This window comes from Macrotis lagotis, chromosome 6 (assembly GCF_037893015.1).
Source record: "Macrotis lagotis isolate mMagLag1 chromosome 6, bilby.v1.9.chrom.fasta, whole genome shotgun sequence".
NCBI lineage: Eukaryota > Metazoa > Chordata > Mammalia > Peramelemorphia > Peramelidae > Macrotis > Macrotis lagotis.
The window spans coordinates 142,732,872-142,751,326 of NC_133663.1; positions in this window are offsets into that span (position 1 = coordinate 142,732,872).

Below are 18,455 nucleotides of genomic sequence, written 5' to 3' on the forward strand. Positions count from 1 at the left end.
ATGTAAGCTAATACTGCACTTGATGATGAATTTCAGAAAATGTCAACTTGATTAAATACATTTCCTTATTCCAATCCCTGACTCTGCCCCCATCTCCTGAGTCCTAGAAGATATTCTTCAGTATGTGTGCAACTGTAAAAAAAAGTCTTTTGATAATTTTCCCCCTTTCTATAAATCTTACAGATGAAGTATTTCTTTTTTTTCCTTTTCCCTTTTCTTTTTACAGTGCAGTGGGGTTAAGTGAATTGCCCAAGATTACATAGGTAGGTTAATTATTAAGTATCTGAAGCTGTATTTGAACTCAGGTCCTCCTGACTCCAGGGCGGGTGTTCTATTTACTGTACCACCAAACTGCCTGGAGAGAATATTTCTCTTTTTCTTTTAAATTAACATGTTGAAACTATCATATTATTAAAATAAATAAACCAAACTGTACATAATAGAAATACTTATTCTATGCCTATGGAAATGATAATATTAGTTGGTGCTTGTTCAGTTCCAAATTAGAAAAGGAGGTTTTTCTTTCTTTTTTTTTTAAAGAAAAGAGTCCAAGTAAAGGAAGTGCTTATTGCTCTCTGAGTGTTTGAAAGTTGGAAAGTAGAATGTGAAACATCTTCTAGTAAAGGAAATTTAGGATACTGTTCATAAACTCTTGGGGCTTCTTGATATAGCTGTTATGACCAGAATCAGGGATGATCTGGAACCAGGCTTCAGGGAATAGGACCTTGATCTTTGAGATGGGAGAAAGGATGGGAGAAAGGATGAATTGCGTTTGTGAGGAAGAGTGTGTGGCCTGGATAGACTCCCTGGATCTGAAGATTATCCAGAAACTGCTTGTTTTTTTTTTTGCTGCCACAAATTTTCTGCATTGACTTTCCACACATATTTTTTAATTGGGGCATGACTTGTATTCTTATAAATTTGGGTCAGTTCTCTAAATATTTTAGAAATGAGAACTTTATAAGAAGCATTGTAAAAGTGTTACCCAAAAATTCAAATATTATAGGTAGCTAGGGAGCACAGTGAGAAGACCACTGACCCTTAAGTTAAGAAGAGCTGAATTCAAATCCAGTCTCAGACACTTGGTACTTACTAGCAGTGTGAACTTGGATAAGTCATTTAGCTCCATTGAACCACACAAAAAAAGTTCAAATATTTAATAAAAGAATTTTAATGACTTATAAATCCACAATGAACTAGACTAATTATAATTAATTTTGAAATCTAGTGGTACAAAAAAGACTCTTATGAACCTCTTATGAATATGCTATTAATGAAATATTTAGTGAATTACTCTGCAATTTTTTGCAAGGGATAATAGGATACTCCTTTGCAAATGATCTTTCTCAGGATTCATTTGGTGATTATAATTAATATTGCTCTAAATAATAGCCATTGCTTATGAAAGGACATATAGAATTAAACATCTTCACTTTAAAATTTATGCTAGTCCTAGTATTTTTTCAGAGATTCATAAAAAAAAATTCTACTATAAAGGTTCTCAGAGAAGGAACATCCTATCTGAAGGTTATTTAAGAATTCGTGTTGAATGTATATGCCTGTCCCAAAAAAATAATTTTTAGAACCATTATTCATTAAACAATACAAGATAGCAAGAAACCACAGAACATCATTTTTTTAAAAGAATCAAAATTGCACATGCCTCAGAATTGTGGATTTTATTTTTGAAAAGTAAACATTGAGTATAACACTTAATGATGTTCAGTGTAGATGGACTATAAAAGTCAATACTAAAGCTATTTATAATCAGGGAAGGAAGTGAACAAATATGCATCAAGTTAACAATAAATAAAGAATAGCATAGCAACTGAACATTTCGATGAAAGGTAAAAAGCGAAAAATCTAAAACACATTAGATATGGATTTTAGTATATATACATGTATATACATATATATATATATATATATGGATATATGATCCATATATACTAAAATATATGGATAAGAATAAGATCAGATAAAGTGAGGTCAGATTGTAATTTACACCTGTGGATAAAATAAATACCCACAATTAAATCATATATTTATTGAAAGAGAAAAGAAAATTATTCACAGCATTGAACATCACAAAAACTGTACATGCTATGATGAATCTAGTAATACTCAGTTTATGAGGATACTTGCCTCATATCTCTTCATGTTGGCAAGAGTTTACTATTTGAATGTTTTCTATACTCTTAGAGTAATACCACAAAATCATTTCCATCACATTCCAATTTGTTCCTGTTCAGGTCTATCAAGGGATACCACTGACCACTGATTATAACTTTACCATATAACCTTCCCATAGAAGATTTAAAATTTACATAAAATGCTTTTTGGGGGAGATGGGAGGGCCATCTTAGAAAATATTGTTTACTATTTTGTTACTAAATAATATGAGGGTCACAGATGCACATTATATAACCATGAAATATGTGTTTATTTGTCATTCAACTCAGTTTTTTCTAAATCCCATTTAGTAAATTTCCATATGAAATAAAAGAGTTTAATTATGTAATGAAGACTTTCTTGTTTTATAGTTCCTTTTAATCACAAGGGGGGTAAGGAATTATTCATGATATTTATCTGATTAGAGCTATGTATTAATGAGAACCTCAAGAAAGAGAACTATTGTCCACCTTTCTGTTAATGAAAAAGAGGTTTGGCTTTGATGTTTAGGCATTCAGATTTTAATCAAGAAGCTTAAAGACCTGCCATGTAATGGGGAAATGGCAAAACTGAATGAATCAATGGTTATTTTCTTAAACCTTATTAGTTTTTTTAAGGAATTTTAAATACTGCCACATAAAAACAATAGACATATTAACTGAGTCGTAAGTTATATGTTCAGGAAATGACCTTTCCCTATTTTCAACTCTATAAATAAAAAAGAAGCAGCAAATTATAGTAAATTTAAGTACTATAGTGCAATCATTTGTATCATTTGATATTTAAAACATTATTGGTTTCTATTTTGGACAAATTTTTTTTAGCTAAGGAGTAGAAATGAGGTTCAAAGTTAAAAAAAGAAAAAAGGTTTCTTTTATTCACAAGAGAAATTGGAAAAAAATTTCACTTGGGGATATTTTAACAGCAACAAAGGAAAATACGTGTGGTGACAGAGGAAAAAGCAATTATACCCAACTGAAAAGAGGTCCCTGTTAATATTTGCATGTAGTCAAATGAACATGAAACATATATTATCCACCTGATAAAGAAAAAGAATAAGAATCTATAAAATGCCAGAACAGAAAACTGAGAAATTAACTCTCTTCATGTAATGTGGTTCCAAACAATTTCATAATTGTATTCATTACAAATTAAATCAAAAGGGCAACTGTAGGCCAATTTTGTAAAAGTAATAAAATAAAAATCCAATCTCAAAACTATTTTCATGAGATACAACAATATTATCTAAATTTTACTTTACGTATTAATGAGGTTATTTATTGTTTTTGTTTTTTGCTACTTTGTGCATAAGAATTTATGGATAATTGGAGAATTTCCCTTAATCCCAAAGAATGTTATTTTTCTTTATTTTACTTTAAGCCAATGGGGTTTAGTGACTTGCCCAAGGTCACACATCTAGGCAATTATTAAGTATCTAAGGCCATATTTGAATACAGGTCATCCTGACTCCATGATCAGTGCTCTATTCACTGTGCCACCTAGCTACCCCCAAGAATTAGTTAATTTTTAAACCTATTCAATGATACTAATGTAATGAATGCTGAAATTTTCATTTATCTCTTTTTAAAACTTAAAAAGCTTAAGAACTATTCTCTAATTAAACACCATTTCTTCTAAAACCTAAATGGCACAAAATCTAAAAAAAGTAAAGTTAAGTAGAAACAGAAAGTAGATGAGAATTATTCATAGAGTAGTAGAGTATCAGTGAGGATGTGAATTCTGGGATAATGAATATTTAAACAGTATGATTGCTAAACTATATAACTGAGGCAGTAAATCTACATTTTTCATTTTCTATTTTCCATAGTATCTATTTACCCTATTTTCACTCCTTCCTTCTGTTCTAAGAGGGCAGAGGACCTCATGGTCTAAGAGACGGATGATTTTATCTTTATTTCTTATTAATTACATTTCAAATGTTAATCAGTTAGACCTGAAATTATGGTAAAAATTTGCTAATTATTCATAATATGATTATGGTATGAATTAAAAAGAATGGAGTAGTCAGAGAGGTTTTCTTTAGAGAAATATAGCTTAGAAACTGTGATCTTTCTCTAGAAAATGATTTTTGACTTTTGAGATCTCCAGATGAAATATTCCGATTCAGCTTCCCTACTTCCTTAGAGAGTTAATTTAATTCTATATTCCTTTGAATTAACTAAGTAGTAATTGGTTAGGTGGAGGCTTAGGATTCCTACTAATTCTTTCTGTCTTCTTTCTTCTATTTTTTTTTTTTTGCAAGGCAATGGAGTTGAGTAACTGTCCAAGATCAAACAGCTAAGAAATTATAAACAGTCTGAGGCTGGATTTGAACTCAGGTCCTCCTGAATCCAGGTGCTCTATCCATTGTGCTGCATAGCTGCTCCTCACTCTGTCTTCTTAAGTTCAACCTGATAGCAATTCAGCTCCTCTGATGAATTAGATTGGAAAAAGTAATTTAAAAAGAATTGGAAAGCAAATGTAGGAGTAGTATGGATCATATAAAGAAGTTGAGGCCCAGGAATGAGGTCACAAAGCAGGAATGACTGACTAATGAACTAGGAAAATACCACCAAAATCATAGCACCATATAGATCAACAGTCAAAAGTGTGTGTGTGTGCATGTGTGTGTGTGTGTGCATCTTTTTTTATGTGAAATTTTTTATGCCAACTGCATGACTGATTGTTGTGTAGGTGCAATGGACTGGAGAGACAAAGACATATTCCTTTCTAACCCCATTTACTTTTCTCCAAAGGTCCATCCTATCTAAATTTTCTAAGATTATATTCATCTTCTTAAATTCCTTCTTGGTTATTTTGTAGTTAGATTGATCTAATTCTTTTTTTTTTTGGCAAGGCAATGGGGTTAAGTGACTTGTCCAAGGCCAGACACCTAGGTCATTATTAAGTTCCTGAGGTCAAATTTGATCTCAAGTCCTCCTGACTCTAGGACTCCTGTTCTATTCACAGCACCACCTAGCTTCCCCTGTTTTAACTAATTCTAAGAGGAGACTGAAGTCCCCAACTATGATAGTTTTCTTGCTTATGTCTCTCTGTAACTTGTTTAGCTTCTCCTCTAAGAATTTGTACGCTATACCAATTGTTTTATACAAGTTTAATATTCTGCTCCTGTCTTTTACCTTTACCCTCCATACATCTCTCTGCTTCAAATGTGTTTCTTGTAAACAACATATTGTAGTTTTAGTCCATTATGCTATCTTGCTTCCATTTCATGAGAGTTCATAGCATTCACATTTATAGTCATGATTACTAACTCTGCATTTCCCTTATTGCCATCTTTCCCCATGCAGACATTTATCTTTTTCTTTATTCCTCTGAACCACTATTCTGCATATGACTGCTACCTCTTGATAGTCCTTTGTTCCATCAGCCCTTTTGTTTTCCTTTTCCCTTTCCCATTTTCATTTAATTTTATAACTATTACTATAACTTTAATTTTTACTTTACTTTTATTTTTGCCCCTCTTTTTATTAGTCCCTTCTTCACTTTTCTTTCCCTTTTTATTCCTTATTTCCCTGTAGGATAGGATAAAAATTTAAAACCAATAGGAATCCAAATCATTATTGATTAGAGAAATACATATTAAAACAAAAATGAGGTATTATCTCACATGTATCAGATTGACCAAGGTGAGAAAAAGGGAAAATGATAAATTTTGGAGAGGTTGTGGGAGGATTGGGACATTGATACATTGCTGGTGGAGTTGTGAATAGATCCAACCATTCTGATGAGAAATATGGAACTATATCCAAAGAGCAATAAACTATTCATACCCTTTTGATCCAGCAATTGCAATTCTAGATCTAGATTCATTAGAAATTATAAAAAAGGGGTATGTTCTATATGTTCCAAAATATTCATAGCAGCTCTTTTTTTAGTGGTAAGGAACTGGAAATTGAGGGGATTCCCATCAAATGGGGAATGGCTAAACAATTATGGTACATGAATACTATGGAATACTATTGTTCTATAAGAAACCATAAATGGTCAGATTCTAGAGAAGCTTGGAGTGACTTACAGGATATAATGTTGATCGAAAGTAGTAGAAAGAAGAGAAAAATGTATATATCAACAGCATGGTGAGATAAACAATGTTGATGGAAGCAGCTCCTCTCAGCTGTCCAGAGAGCTAGGACAACTGTGGTAGACTAGCTATGGATTATGTTATTCCCATCTGGAAGAAGAAAAATAAAACAAAAGAAAACACATACAAAACAACCATTTCAGAATCTAATAAAAATTATTTTTATGTATTTCTTTCCCTTAATCCTAATTCCTCATACCAAAAATTTCTAATATGTGGGCATGTTTATCAAAATATGTATGTACAAGGCTCACTGTTTGCCATAGAGGGGAGGGGAGGGGGACGGGAGGGTGGAAGCACATTTTGTTACTTAACATGCATGTGGATGAAAATAAATAAATAAAATTTTAAAAGTATATAACCAATAGGAATATTTGTTATACCCTTTTAGGGCCAAATCTCTTGAGAGTAAGATTTATTCATTGCTCACACCCTTCCTTCTTTCCCTCTTTTATAAAAGGTCTTTGTGCCCCTTCAGGTGGTGTTATTTATCTTTTAATGCCTTGCCTTGTTCTAGTATAAGCTTTCTTTCCATATCATGATTGTTTTAAACCTGTTTTGTATCCACAAAAACTATCAAGATATTCTTCTACCTGTCATGATAAAGTACAATTTTTAAGAACTGATTGATTTATAAATATTATCTCATTTTCATTCCATAATCTGAGGTTCTGAACAAGTGCACTCCCCTAAACCATTTCATTAGAAATACATTTCCCATGAGTCATAAGCAACATCAAATTATAATCAATTTATGCATTACCTTTTTTCCAGTTACCCTCTCTGAAATACAATCTTAGTGAACTAAAGTACCATGTAAAGAAAAACCATTTCATGGTCCATTTATACCCTCCCCAATTGTAGCAAAACATGAAATTTTTCTGTTCAGTTATGGTTTTTTTATAATAAGATAATTTTGAAATTCCTCTATTTCTTGAGAATCCATATTTTCCCCTGAAAATGCTGAATTTTGAAGGATATTTGATTCTTGGTTATAATCCAATGCTCTTTGCCTATTGAAATATCTTCTAAGCACTCTGATCCTTGAATGTTGAAGCTGATAAATCTTGCATAATCCTTGTGGATTCCTGATATTTAAATTGCTTCTTTTTGACTACTTCAGTATTTTCTCCTTTAGCTGTGAATTCTGAATTTTGGCTACAATATTTCTAGGAGGTTTTATTCTGGGTTCTCCTTCTGGAGGTGATTGATGGCTACTTTCAGGAACAATTTTGTCTTCTTACTCAAACATATTAGGGCAGTTTTTCACAATAACTCCCTGGAAAAAATATTTCCCAACATTTTCTAATCAAGAATTTCAGGAAGATCAATAATTCATAATTATCTATTCTGGATCTATTTTTCAGGTAGGTTATTTTTGCCAAGAAGTAGATTTTCTTCTACTTGTTCAATCTTCTGGTTGTTTGAAAGAATCTTGGTGCCTTGTAGAGTTTTTAGTATCTATTTGCCAAGTCTAATTTTCAGGGTTTTATTTTCTTCAATTAGTTTTTGTGTTTTCTTTTTAGTTGGTTATTTTACTTTTTATTGAATTCTGCTAGTCTGTGGCCAAGAGACTCTCATAGGCTTTCCAGTTCTCCCACCTTTGATGGTCTACACTTTCCTTTTATTCAGAAGAGATAAACCTTTGCTGGAATTCCTCCATGATATCTTGAATTGAGAACTTTTTTCACTCTTTCTTTTTTGATGAAATCTACAGCTTTAAGCTCTGTATAGAGGCTTCCTTTTAAGTGGTTTTGGGACAAACTACTAGCTTCATGCTGCTACCTTGGCTCCACCCCAGAAATCCTTGCGTATATACATTCATGTGCATGTATATAAGCATGTGTGTAGATAAAATACACAGCAAATATGTTTTAGTTCCTATAAATAATATTTTTCTTTGTATTCAAAGAGTATCATGTCAACTAAATTAATGGAGACATGGCATTCAAATTTTTCTTTTTAAAGTAAGAGTTTTGTGGAACAAAGACATTCTTCTCATTTAACTTTTCAAGAACTAATTTATCCAGTGGTCAGATTTGATAGGAAACAAAACTTCTGGTAATGGTCTGGTTGTTGTGGGAGTTTTTGAGAATTATTTCTCCTCCTCCATCAGAAAGACACCTTGGCACTCCAGTAGTGCTGGGTGAAGTGTCAGTATGTGATATCCAAAAAGTGATATATCCATTATATCCAAGCCTGTTTCTTGATGGACTAATCATCAGTATGTGTTTTCCTTGTGAATCAAGGAGGGATCCCTGTATTTTAGCAATATCAGGCTATAATGTAGCCACTGATCTGTTTCTCAGGTTTGGTTCTGCCCCACAAAGAATTAGATTCAGACTTCAGGAATGCAGGCATTGGAAAGAAAATAGATATTTATTAAAGAAAGTTACAGCATATTAAGAAAATGATAGAAAAGTTAAAAAGAGTTTAAAGAGAAGACCACATGGGTTGCTGATTTAATTGGCCAAGCCATCTGGTCAGGGTTCAGCAGAAGACTGGAAAGTAAAAAGGACCAAACCCCTCCCTCCTTCTCCTTAAATTCTCTCCCAGAGTCCATGGGAGAGGGTGGTGACCTAGGAATGACCCAAGTCCCTCCTGGGCGATTTTGCCTTTTGGGAAAGTGTCTCTTTTGGGTGATCTTCCAGTGCTTGTGCTCCTGGATGCCCCGAGGGAAAAAAAAAAACAATACAATCCAAATCATGGGTGAAGGTCAGGCTCTCAGGTGTGGAAGGAGGAAGGCAGATACCCTTTACCATGCAAATAAAAGAGTTACAAAGTTTGCCTCCAATTGATCTCATCACTCCCATGCCCAGGTTTCTCTGCTTCATACTCCATGCTCAAATTATTAGGGAACCAGATTCTTCTGGAGAATTGGGATGAAGGTCCATCTTCTGGAATTTTTTCAAAGCTGATAAGCAGTGTAGCAGTCTCCCTACCTAACTTAACCTAACCTATCAGGGGCTCATTTGGAGAAGGAATATTCTGCAGACAAAGCTTGATTGAGGTAGCATCCAAGGGGTGTGGGCAATCAGGGTCTGATGGAGCCTGATGTTCACCTGAGGTCACTAGCTGAAGGTCTGTTTGCTTGAATCCTAGAGGAGAAGATGACAAGGAGTTTAAGTAGGCAAGAGCCAAAAAGAAGCAGAACAATTATTTTAAGTGGAACAATCGAAGTACTTAGCAAGGAGAGTAGCTAGGTGCTCCAGGAAAATTCAGAGGAAGAGGAGCTCAAGGTGGAATGGATATCTTGCATCCAAGATGCCCCTTGCAGTATTTTCTTGGTATGGAGTTCCACCTTATAAGAACTGTTAATATATATGCAGAACGATGTGTTGGCTATAACACAAACACCACCTGAAGATGCAAGGAGATAATCAATAGCAATGAAATTATCTAGAACCAAATAGGCTAAAGTGGTAAGAGACTCTTGAATATCAGAGAGGGCCTTGGATGTCTCATTAGCAATTTTGTGAGATGATAAGTGTTAGATTAGAAAGTATGGCCTCATGTTTTAAATGTCCATACCAGGGGAGCAGATACTCATCTCCCTTGGATAGGTACCAAAGGATGTTCTTCCACAAAGTCCATGTTTGTCACAGGGATGTGTATTTCTTGTGTTATTGTAAATATCAACAGGAGGGAGTATACCAAGTGTACACTAACCTAGAGGCCAGTAGGGAGAGAGACAGTGAGAGCTGAGCTCAGCTGCAAGGGGTCTAAGGTCTTAAGATCAATCAACCCAAAAAGGTAGTTCCTGCAAGGGAACCAAGAGATACTGTTGTCTGATTCAACAGAATCCTTGTCCTGACTGCTTGTGGATGGTTGCATTACAGGTACCTGGGAGTGGTCCTGGCACATGTATGTTTAGTAATATTGTGAGGATGAAGGGTATGAAAGGTATGGCCTGGGGGTGTTTAGTGAGTGCTGAGGAAGGATAAGTCTTTTTAATGCAAGTTTCAGTCAGGAAATGGAGCATCTCCCTTGCAGAAGAGATAGACTATCCGATTTCTTCTCCAGCCAATAACAAAGGTCATTGGGTGTTAGATTTAAGGGAAGATGGGCATTAATTATATCTGGGAGATCTGGAGCTATCTCTGTTAAGTGAGCTGCCATGCAGGCTTTTCTGAGGATAAGGGGAGATCAAAAGGAGTTATGGAGTGTTTGTTGTGGATGAGGGTGACATACCCAGTAATCTTGAGTCCCACCATGTCTTATAGCATTTCCAATTTTAACTAGAGCATTTGAGTTCCAGTTAAGAAGAATCTGACTTAACCCTAAACCAAGAGAAATGAGAGCAAAAAGACAAAAGATAATTAGTAATAGCATAATGTGCTTGATTTAAGGGCAGTGAGAATAAGAATAACAATATGCTCAGTTATATAGAGTGCAAAGTATCTACAGACATTTATCTCCAAGGTTCCTCAGGAAGTTTTCTTAAACAGATACTTCAAGTCTTCCAGTGGCTCACAGGAGTATGTGGGGTCACAAGAGTATGTGGGAGGGACAGGTTTAATCCTAGAAAGGTAAGCCCAGCTAGGGAGATCTTCCAATTTCACTGCTGTTGGGGTAGACAGAATAACTTGATATGGTCCCTTCCATTTCATTCCCATCAGATCTGTTCCATGAGTTTTCCAGGATGTTAAATATACCATATCCCCTGGACTTACAGGAGAGATTTCCTTAGAGCCATTATCTTCAGCTTTGGGCAGATGCTTATTAGCATACTCAGAGAAAGTGGTTCTAAGAGTGCCTAGTTGTGTGACAAACTGCATAACTAAGTGTTGCCCTGGGTCCACAAAAATATCTGATGTCAGGAATGGTCTGCCATATAACAGCTCAAATGGGCTAAGCCTAATATTTTCTCATGGAGCAATATGAACTCTCAACAATCCTACTGGAAGAAGAGTTATCCAGTCTCCCTTGGTCTCTTGGCATACTTTAGCTAAGGTGCATTTGAGAGTGCCATTCTTCTTTTCTACCTTTCCTGATGCTTGAGGATGCCAGGCAGAATGAAGAAAGTATTTGATGGTCAAAATTCTAGCAACTCCCTCAGTTATCTGAGAAACAAAAGCAGGGCCATTATCAGTCTACAAAGAGCAGGGCAGGCCAAAGCATGGAATTATATACTTCAAAAGGACTTTGGAGACTTCCTGAGGTCTCTCAGTTTTATAAGGCCATGTCTCCAAGACAAGGAGGAACTTAAAACCTTGATAAGGGGGCATATGAATGAAGTTGATTTGTCAATCTTCCCCAGGATAGGAAACTCCCCTTTGTAGGTTTTAAGAGTGTAGTCTTAATCCCACCTTCAGGATTTACTTCCTCACAAATGGAGCAGACTCTGCAGACTTGGATGACAGTCTCCCTTAACCACTGGCCTGTTAAAACAGATATTATTAGAGAATAAAGGGCATCTCTTCCCAAGTGAGTGGCCTGGTGTAATCCAAAGAGGAGTTTCTACTGACTCTCTCCTGGGATGAGAAGTTGGCCTGAGGGTGTTTGATACCACTCAGAGGGGGAAAGAGTATAACCCCTGTCTTCTGGCTAAAGCTTGTTCCTGAGCACTATAGGAAGGGGAGAAAGATTCAGGTATTGCAGAATTAAAGGAGCCAATGTCATAAACTGAGAGGCGGCTCATTTGGCTGCTGCATCAACCAGCCTATTCCCCACAATTATATCTGAGTCGCCTGTCTGATGACCTTTGCAAAATATGACTGCTATCTCTTGGGGTTTTTGAACAGTTTGTAGAAGGTTTAGAATTTCTTGACTGTTCTTTAATAGGGGAGTTTTTTGCTGTGAGATAACACCTTTCTTTCCAAATAGCATCATGTGCATGTAAGATTAGAAAGGCATGCTTTGAATCAGTAAAAATGTTTATCCTTTTGCTTTTCCCTAATTCTAGAGCTCTAGTGAGTGCAATCAACTCAGCTTTCTAAGCAGAAGACCCTGGTGGGAGAGGTTTAGCTTCTATAGTATCATGAAGGCTGACTTCATATCCTGATTTTCTCTCTCCCTTTAAAATAAAACTTGATCCAACTGTATACCATTCCTCTTCCAGTTTAGTATGGGGGATAAACTTTAAATCAGGTCAACTAGAATAAACTGAGTCTAAGGTCTCCTCACAGTCATGAATTAAACTACCAGCTGATAGATTTTCAGGGAGCAGAGTTTCTTAATTGAGTCTGTGCCAGACCCTGAGAGTTAGATCAAGTGTGTCTGACAGAAGGGCCTGGTATTTAGTGAACCTACCATCTGAGAGTCAATGATAGCTTTTTGCCTCCAAGATACTTTGTAATGTGTGTGGTATAGAATGAGTTTGGTAGCCTCTTCCATCAGAAGGACTGTGGCTACAACTGCTCAGACCTGTGGACCATCCTGGAGCTACCTGATCTATCTGCTTTGAGGAATAAGCCACAGGTCTCAAATATGGGCTCATTGTCTGAGTGAGGACTCCTAGGGCCTGGCCTCCCCTCTCATCTGCTTACAATGTGAAGGGCTTATCTAGTTTTGGCAATGCTAATGCTGGAGAAGAGGTCAGGTTATATTTTGAGGTCTCAAAAACTTTTACTTGATCTAGACCCCAACCTAAGATCAGATTGTCAAGACCCTCTATTGCATTATAAAGAGGCTTAGCTATTCCCTCAAAATTTGGTATCCAGATTTTACAAAACCCCACAGATACCCAAAAGACCATACTGTTGCTTCTTAGTTACTGGTGGAGGGATGGATAGAATAGTTTGTTTTTTCTCTGTGGTGAGAGAATGAGAGTTTGGGGTGAGCTCATGGCCCAGGTATTTAATGGTTTGAGAGGCTATTTGAACTTTGCTCATTGAGACTCTATATCCTCTTGATGCTAGGAAATTTAGAGTATGGGAAACAGTGTTCAAAGCAGATTCTTAAGTTGGACTACAGATCAAAATATCATCAACATACTAGATAATGGTGCTGTTGTGTATCTTTAAGTCTCTTCGATCTTTTCCTAATGCTTGACCAAAAAGATAGGGATTGTCTCTGAATCCTTGTGGCAGTATAATCCACATCAGTTGCTGTGGAGGTAATCTCCCAGGAGATGTCAACTCAAAAGCAAAAATATTTTGGGAATCTTTATGAAGGGGGATACAAAATCCTGCATCTTTTAAGATACAAGGTGGAAAACTGTTGAGTATTCCCTGGTATTTGAGTGAAAATTGTGTTAGGATTTAGAAGAATGGGGTATGTTATTCATTTATAACTCTCAAACCTTATATTAAACAAAATTCTCCATTAGAATTCTTAATTTCAAATATTGGACTATCATAAGGAGAATGACAGGACACTAGGAGGCCATATTTCAGAAATTTGTCAAAGGCTGTAATCCCTCTCTTATCTCAGGTTTAAGAAAATATTGAGGTCTATGAGGGAAAGAGTTAGGGCCTTAAGGTGGACTGATACCAGAGTGACATGAATTGCCCTTCCTTGTACACTTAGATTCCAGACCTCAGGATCTACCTCTTCCCAGACTTCTGAGGGAATATGAGATGGCCTTTCTAATAGAGTACAAAATGGAATGGGCTTAACAAGAGAGAACTGAGTTCCCAGCTTCACCATCAAATCCATTCCAAATAAGGGATCAGGGTAGGAGGGGATTACTAGGAAAATATGTTCAAACAAGTGATTTTCAAACTGACAGGGAAGAGATATTGTCTGCAAACATTTCCATGGTTTCCCTTCCTTGCCTACGACTTTACATGTAGAGGGTAGAAGCTCACCAGAATGGTCAAAGAAAGTTGAATAGGTAGCCCCAGTGTCATTAAGGAAGTTAATTAGCTTACCTTTGACATATAGTGTGACTCTGGGTTCAGTCATGGTGACAGAAAGGGAGGTGTCTAACCTGAACCTGGCTTCCAGGCAATCCTCCTTCAGGGAGGAAGCTCAAACAGGGGAACTGAGTTGAAGGCTCTGTGTCTTCCTGTCCATTCTGGGAATGGCCATGTCTCCATCGAGTTGATTGCTTTTGGTTGGGACCAGGGCAGTGAGACTGCAACAGACAATACCTTCAGGGGACTTATACTCAGCTTGACCCATATCATGTATCAGTTTCTTCTTTGTTGGCACCTGCCAACAATTCTGCCTTCTCTTTGACACAAAGAGACTTCTCTTCTGCTAGGGCTGTATCTCTATGATTGAACACATCAAATACCACCTCCAGCAATTTGAGTATAAGGTGTCTGGAGACCCAAGTCTAACTTCTGAATTTTCTTATGTATATCTGGTGCAGACTGACTGATAAAATGCATGCCTTAAGATAAGGCTCCCTGTAAAAGAAGGGGCGGTCTGAGTTAGTATATTTCTTCATTGCCTCCAAATTCTATGGTGAAAAAGGGCTGGATTCTCCTCAGAACCTTGAGTTATCTCATAATTTACTGATTTTTTAATTCCTTTTTTCATTCCTTCTACCAAATGAGATATCATGTGAACTCCCTTTTCTCTGTCTCTATTGGTTTGAAAATCCCATCTGGGTTCAGTTACTGGAATTGCTTAGGCCCCAGGGGGAAACCTGTCTGGCTCTCTTGCCTTTGTCTCTGCAATAGTCTGCCTCCCTTTGAGCTAAATTCCAAATCCTCTGCTTCTCTTCATCTGTGTAGCAAGTTGAAAAGATAATATTTATGTCTCCCCAAGAGAGTTCATACTGAAGGGAAATCTTTCTAAATTCCTCACCAAAGTTCTGAGCATTCTCCTAATAAAGCCTTAATTTTCCTTTAATCTGGCTCAAATCCATCATTGAAAAGGGAACATGGATATGAGTTATCCTTCCCTGAGAATCTGAGATTTCCCTTAAAGGGCACAGCTGAACAGAAATCTCTCTGTGGTTTGGAGTAGTGAGATTAGAAATGTCTGGATTATCTCTCCAAGGAAGACCAAAAGGTGGAGCCAGAGGCTCAGGTGGGTTAAGGAAAGGTGAGGTGAAGCTGAAAGAGGGATGGAGTGAGGGATCCCTGAGCTAAAGGAACAAGGGAAGACTGAGTGGGGTGGGGAGGATTGTCAGGGTTGGAGAGAGAGGGAGAGGTGGGTGAACCAAGTATATGGGGGGTTTTATTTGCCAGGAAACAGGTTGCCAGAGACATGGAAAGAGGTAAGAGACAAGCAGTCCCTCTCCTAGTTTGAGAGGGGCTAAATTCAAAATTTAAACCTTTTAAATCACTCTCATGGCTCCAACTCAGTTCAGCTTCATGCCTGGAGGGAAGCTTCCTTTTGGCTGAGATTTCTATACCTGAGGTGGGGTTTGAGCCTCTTTCTCTCTTAAGAGCATAGGGAGGGGGAGTTGGATTTAGGGGTCTGTATAACATTAGGTCATCAAGAATATCTGTTCTAAATTTCTCTCACTTATTGGGGATTTTGATTTTGTCACTAACTTTTCCTTTTTTGATAATTTCTTGGCGGCTTGCTATTGTCATAAAAGCTTGACCATAGCTAGTTTCTGTAATTCTCCCTGTTCTTCTACAAAATTTGATAATTTCACATTTCAGTGTCATGAATTGGCCAGTTTTCATCTCCTTTTAGATGATACCTAGGCCAATTCTGTTTGCAGAATATAATGAGATATTTCTTTTTTAAAACCTGCAATTCTAATTCCTTCCAATGAGATAGCACCTGATGCAAGAAAAAAAAATGTCTTTGGTACTGAATAACTTTTTACCATGTTTTAATTCTCCATACTAAGGAAAAACATCAATCAGATTTACACCTAAACATCCTTCCTAATGACCCATTTTCTACAGTGGAATAAATCAAACTCAGACTGCCTCTCAACTGTCTATCTGACTTCAACAACACCAGACAGACCCACATTTAATTGTGCCAGAACAAGATTAGCACCTGGGAGGCTAGGTCTATGTTAATCTATAAATATCTCAACCTATACCTTATCTCAATAGGGCATGCAGGGAACAACACAGGGAGAAAGGAGAGCTAGAGATTCAATGATTTTCCAACTTTTCTAAAAATCTACAATCTTTAAAAAAAAAAAAAAAGAGGATCAGCTTCTTACCTATTGAGCTTGATCTAGCTTCCCAGGCTAGTCAGAGAGTCTGTCACTTTCTGGTCGTCAAAACGTAGCTGCTGATTTCTTTCTTGGGTTTGGTTTTGCACCTCAAAGAATTGCAACTCAGATTCAGGAATGCAAGTTTTGGAAAGAAAATAGAGATTCATTAAAGGAAGTTACAGCATATTAAGAAAGCGATAGAAAAGTTAAAAAGAGTTTAAAGAGAAGACCATGTGGGTTACTGATTTAATTGGCTAGGGCAACTGTCCAGGGTTCAGCAGGAGGCTGGGAGCTAAAAAGAGTCAAGCCCCTCCCTCCTTCTCTTTAAATCTCTCCCAGAGTCCAAGGAAGGGGTAGTGACCTGGGAATGACCCAAGTCCCTCATTGGAGATTTTGCCTTTTGGGGAAGAGTCTCTTTTGGGTGGTCTTCCAGTGTCTGTGCTCCCTGGCTGTCCCACCAAAAACAATGAAACCCAAATCAGGTTGGAGGTTAGGCCCTCAGGCATGGAAGGAGGAAAGAAGATTCCCTTTACAATACAAACAATTATAAAGTTTGTCTCCAACTGATCTCATCACTCCCATGCCCAGGTTTCACTGCATCAGTAATAACATGCTGTATTTAAACTTGTCTCTTGATGGATTTTTTGTCAGGACTATCTTTCCTTTCACCCTCTGGAACCCAAATACTGGTTTTCTAGAAGCTGTTCCAGGGGAGTCATGGTAATAATGTTTCTGGAAAGCTTGTAAACATCATTTATGATAAAAACCAAAGTGTTTTTTGAGAATCTTTGCATCTCTGATTTTCATTCTTGTTTTCTATCTTGTCCACCTTATACTAGTAAAGGAATTTTACCTTTAGTGGCATAATATGAATTTCTCTTAATCACTGCCCAAGTTCTAAAACTCACAAAATAGGACTGAGATGGAGCCAGGAGGTCAAGCTATGGACCCATAGAGGCCCAATCCAGGCCCTAGGCTTCAAGACCTGTTGTGTTCCAGTAGGCTAATCTATTACCTGCAGCTATTGTAACCTATTGCTTGACTCAGTCCAGCTGAAGTTAAATTCTCAGAGTAATGTTGAATGAGGCAGGAGTCAAAATTAGCAAGTTCTCCATTTATTTAGCAGCAAGCAAGGGTTTACATACACTTTTTAGTTCCTGATTTTCTCCCATACACATGACATTCTCCAATCAACCAATCAAACAATGCTTCCATGCTCATGGACAATAGATGATCAGTGAATTCAGGTTTAGTGTTCTCACACAATGTTCTAGGAGTTGCCAAACAGGAGGAACAGATGAGAAGATCCAGAGAACCAACCCAGAAAATTAGGCTAAGGGTATTACTGGGCAAGAGGACCACTAGGTCATTCCCAGTCATGCAATGAACTCTCTATGACCCTCAACAGTCCTTTACACAGACCCATCTCAGAAAGTCTCCTTCTCCTTATGGCCTAACTGCTGATATTCAGCACCTTCCTCCCATTTCCCAGGATAGAATCTCTTCTAATGAAATAATACATATGTGTTTCAGTTTATTGTTTTTTAAATGCGTATTACCAGGGATGACTAGGTATGAGCCAGATGTTCCACCAGCATAGTTATTCATTGTAAGGGATCCATGGATTGATTTCAAGTGGGCCATGATAATCTATGGGAAAATAATACATTTAATATTAATTCATTTTAATGAAACTAATATTTTCTTTTATTATTTAAAAGGATAATACCGAGAAATGATTTGTTCATAGATTTTACCAGAGTGACAAAAATATTCATGACCCTCTACAAATTATGAAACTCTGGTCTGATATATAAAGACATCGTGGCATTATGGAGAGAAAGCTGGCATAAGAGCCAGAAAGTATTGGATTCAAGTCTCACACTGTCTTCCCTCAGTTAATTCACTTAACTTCTTCGTGCTTCTATGGAAATCATTAATTCTTTCAGTTGCAGGGACAGTACTGAACTGCAGCATTAGTAGTTCCTTCTCTGGAATTTTAAGGAATGATGAAATCACAGATACAATGAAGTAGGACAGATATGAATGGAAGTATATATGTGTTTCATTTTTCAATGTTCAAAAAACAATAATTATATCTATAACTCTGAATCATTTATAAGCATTATTTGATGGCCATTATGAATTTTGGTG